Genomic DNA, 5,185 nt, shown 5'->3' with positions numbered 1-5,185 from the left:
CTAGAATAAGAAGATTCATTATTCAATTAACAAGCACACCAACAAATCTTTTTTATTCATTTTGCATGCGAAGCGGATGGTAAAATTCTATTTTATTATATATATTTTTTTAAATAGTTGTTTTATATGAAAATATTTAACTAACAATAACTTTCTTTTGCAAGCTACAATTTTTTAATGTAAATCAAGACCAATAAAGCTTTTTGTTGAAACTCACTCGTGAAATGAGGATTATTGGAAAAGGGTGTGACAACTTGTGGATAGTTGAGCTTCGAAGTTCATGATAAATCTGATTTCGCAATTCTTTTCTTAAGTTATCATTTTTTTTAAATCTGTTGACTTGTTTTTTTTTTTCAGGAAACATATAACATCCAATTGTAAGAGAGATACGAGAAAATCCTTCAACCCATCTAGAACACGATATGGATATGTGGTTAGAGACTAGATCATTTGGTGGACTTGATAGAAATCAGGTTTACAGTACTTGAAATAATATGTCCAAGGAAAGTCATAATGTATCAATCATTGGTTCCTCATAAGCATGTTTGAGCTCCCAATCTCTGATCGTCTAGGTAATTATACAAGAACATGTTCCAGCTTAGATGACCTAGCCTAGTACTAAAATGACTTGGTTTATGTTTAAGATGACTAGACTTAGATGATTGTATGAGAAGTTGTTATCAAACCTTAGTGGTCCATGTGATACATCTCATCATCCACTTGGTCCCCATAAAGATTTGTCTCTTCCTTCTCTTTCATGTTATGTCCTTTAGATAAATTATATTCAATATTATTTTTATATTAATAATAAAAAAATAGTTTTATTTATTTATTTTAGTTCTATTTCTTTTAATTTTTTTTGTTTTATTTATTTTTTTTTTAAATGTTGAATACAATATTGATGAAATTACTGATGAAATAATAATCATAGATGAAATCACTGACGAATTAAGTCTTTCAAAAAATTCTAGTCATATGGAATTACCGATGAACTAATTTCCTTGAAAAGTTCTAGAGTGTTGAGAATAAATTACAAGAACATGTCACTAATAATATGCAAATCTTGGACAAGTTAATTTAGTCAATAATATGAATTCTATCATCGATAGAATTATCAATGATTTATTTTATTTGTAATATACTATACTCACCGATAGAATTATCGATGAATGATGCCGGTGAATTTTTTTTGTTTAGTATCTTTTTTTATTTGTAAATCTATTGATAATTATATTATAGATAGAATAACTAATATAATATAAATCACCAATAACATATTTTTTAATAATTAATTACCATTTATAATTTTATTGATAAATTATTTTCCGATAAAATTAGTGTTTAAATATTAACAGAACATTTCATTGTATTATATAATATTCTCATCGTGTATTTGTATCAGCTTACAATGAAATTGATTTTTTATGACATTCATTACAAATATAATAATGTTTTCATAAACAGAGGCAGAGAAGAGATACAAGAGGAGGGGAGAGAGAGAGAAAAAAAAGTAAAAAAAAAAAGAGGGAGACCAAGACCGAGAGGAAGAAGAGGAGAGAGAAGGACAGAACAAAAGAAAAGAAAAAAACTATAAAAGAAAGAAGAAGAACAGAAGGGAAAAAATAGAAAACAGAGAGAGACAGGGAAAGCAGAGGAAGAACCGGTGAAAACCGCCATCGCTGACGCTGTCTTCTTCATCTTCATCCACTGTAAACGACAGTAACCGCCGCCCTTCATGACTGTAAATATAAAGCATAAAACAGAAGTCCTTTCTTTCTTAAAATCAACTAAAGAATTAGATCATAACTTGTCTCCACAGTGGGAGATCGCAACTAGCAATGCAATCATAGCCAAATCAAACAAGCACCCATAAAAGAACGCCACATGAACCAAATCAATCTCCCAAATTCAGTATTTACTTGATGAAGGTGTGAGAAAATGTGAAGCTGAAAACTAAGCACAAGATTGAAAATTCTTTTGTAGTTAGAAAGGAAATTTTGTCAAAATAAGATAACTAAAATAGCTACCAGGGAAAAACTTCATGACTTAAGCTAATAAAGAACAATGGGTTTTTAGATATCTAATCGAATCATGCAAACCTTTATTTCCCCAGCACCCAAATGCCTAAGCAAGAACTACGGCTTATATCGTACACCACCTTCTCATTTAATAATATCTAATTATATTTAACTTTAAAATTAAAAGCTAGTTTAATTGGTTACGTTTTTAATTTATTTTTTAATAATATTTAAATAAGATTATTAAAAATTTATATGATTATTAATTTTAAAATTTATAGAATTAATCAAAATATATATAAACCAGACTAAACAGCTATATTAATCTGGAAAAAAAAAAAATCCAGCCATACACTCCCCTTATTTTTGCTGTTGCTATATTGCAATGCTCTCACCCCTCTTGACAAATCATGTAATATTCCCGATTGAACCGTGATATGATGTAAATTATGGGCTTAAATATTCCTAATTAACCAAGCATTCAAAAGAAGTATCACGAATCCCAATTAACCAAGCATTAAAACTTAAAAAGAAATACCAAGAAAAGAAAAGGGAGAAATTAAAACTCGCAAACGTTCTATAATTTCCTAGAGAGTGAACATGTTCAACGATGTAGGATACAGAGCTTGACGAGAGACAGAGAGATTGAGAGAGCTTGGAGGGTGTCAGATAACTTTTGAAAGAAAAGTAGCCAATCAAATCGGCTATTATAAATTAAATGCAGCTTTTCCTTTTCATATACAGAGAGACCACCCAGTCATATTAAATTGCTGAAAGTCCAAAGAGGATGCTTCGAGGAGCTGCCATCTCTGGGTCCATCTAATTCCTTCTTTTTCCCAGTTTTAGGCCCATCTGATTTCTAATGCAATTTTTTAAAAGGTTTTCTTCATTTTGTTTGTATTAATGATAATGCAGTAGATTTTGTGTTTTAAAATATTGTTAATTTAAAAATATATTAAAATAAAAAATTTATTTTTGATATTAATATATCAAAATAATTTAAAAACACTAAAAAAATAGTTAAAAAATTAAATTTTAATAGTACTATCGAACACCTTTTAGGAATTGACCTATTATATGACCCGCGTGATGCCACGAGTTAATTTTTTTATATAAAAAACCAAAAAAAAATTAAGATCTAAAAGTATTAGATCTTTAAATAAAACTATATTCAAGGGTCTTGAACTTAACTGCAATACTTGATTCAAAAATAATATTTATAATAATATTAAACTTATATAACCTAAGTTTAAATGAGTTTGACTGCAATACTAGATCCAATAGTCTTGGATGTGGGTTTGACTGAAAAACCTGAATTAACTAGGTTAACCTTTCAAATCAGGTTAATTGTCAAACCTGGAATTTGCGTCATGGAAGTTTGATAACTAAATAAAAAAATTAATCGGTTAACTGGGTTAAACTGTTAAATCAAGTTAACCCGTCAAGTCTGGGATACGTATCATGAAAGTCTGATAATTAAATAAAAGGAAATTTAATATTAATAAACCAAATTAAACAAAAAAATTAATTAAAAATAAAAAAAGCAAAAAAAATTTGGGGTTAACCCATCATACTGGATTAACTCATCAAAAAATTTAACATTAACAAATTAAATTAAAAAATTATTAAAATAAAAAAACACAAAGAAAAAAGCAAAAAAAAAAAAAACCTATAAAGGCATAAAAAATAAGAAAAAAAAGATAGCTCAAAGTATTTAGTATATGTTATTATTATTATAATATTATATAAGTATAATTATAATATATAAATTATATTATTATAATTATAATATATAAATATATGCATGGGAAAACAACAGTACTTTTCCTACACGTTATAAAATATTAATTAATACTCCAATCAAATATAACTATCAACAAGAGACATGTCTTAAAAAATTCAGGAATAAAGAGACTCTGAATGAGTCACTGAGTGTCTAAATTTATATAATTTTTAAATGTTTGAATTTTATTTTTATTTAAATGTGTGTTTGATTTTTTTTAATTTTGTATAATAAAATATCATCTAAGTACATTGGTCATTAATAACGTAAACAATGACATCTAAAATAATACATAGGATTAGCGTCATTAATGATATCACATCAACAAATAAATGAGGAGATATTTTCTTATAATTTATTAATATTGTCATACTTAGATATAGGGTTTATAAATGGTTAGAATTTGAGGATTTGACAAGCTGATGAATTGTTTAATTATAAGAATTAAAAGTTTTATTTATATTAAAATTAATGTGTAACAACGAATAAAAAAATTAAAATATATAAAAAAAGCTTTTAAAAAAAAGTCTTGAATAAAAAGTCCATCAAGGAAAAGTTAGGAAAAACAAATAATTAGAGAAGGAAAAAGTGAATCACTTTTTATTCAATCATAAAAAAAATTTAATATTTAGAAAAGTAGAATATAAATAGTAAAAATATATTTGGAAACAATGCAAACCATATTTATTAAAATTTTAAATTTTTTTATTTAAAATAATTTTTTTATATTTTTATATTGTTTAGATGTATTGATCTTAAAATTGATTTTTTTAAAAAAAAATTATTTTAATATATTTTTAAATAAAAAATATTTTAAACTGTGACATCTATTACAATCTCAAATATACTAATAACTAAAACAAGCAATTGAATTTATAATCTAATAAATAAATTTAAATAAATTAAATTAAAATATAAATTAAAATTTAATCTCTCAATTGTTTAGACTTTTCTCTGTAATTTATAATCATACAAGTACATAAAAATGTCGAGTCACCACCACAAATAAAATTCATATTTCACATCTTCAAACTGCTTCATAATTGCCTTCATTATAGATGTATTGCGACAGGTTTCCACCATTGTAGATATTGTCCAGCTGGAATCAATCAACCAAAACTTAGCACCAAAGGAATGGTTGATTATTTAAAGCAAACAAGGCTTTCTATCAGGAAACCTCACCTTATTCAAGGCACTGATGAATTTAGCATTCCTCAACTTCAAGAGATTTGGGGATTCAACCGTTTGTGGCTGCAAGCCATGCATAATTTCAGCTCCAAAATTGCAATGTCACGTAAACCTGAACTTCACTTTATAATGCCTGTTGATTAGCGAAAGACTGCCGAACTTCACTTTATAATTCATTTCGATTCTCTTCTGCATG

This window comes from Populus euphratica, unplaced genomic scaffold, assembly GCF_000495115.2.
Source record: "Populus euphratica unplaced genomic scaffold, PopEup_1.0 scaffold218.1, whole genome shotgun sequence".
Lineage (NCBI taxonomy): Eukaryota > Viridiplantae > Streptophyta > Magnoliopsida > Malpighiales > Salicaceae > Populus > Populus euphratica.
Note: the sequence above shows the minus strand (reverse complement) of the source record.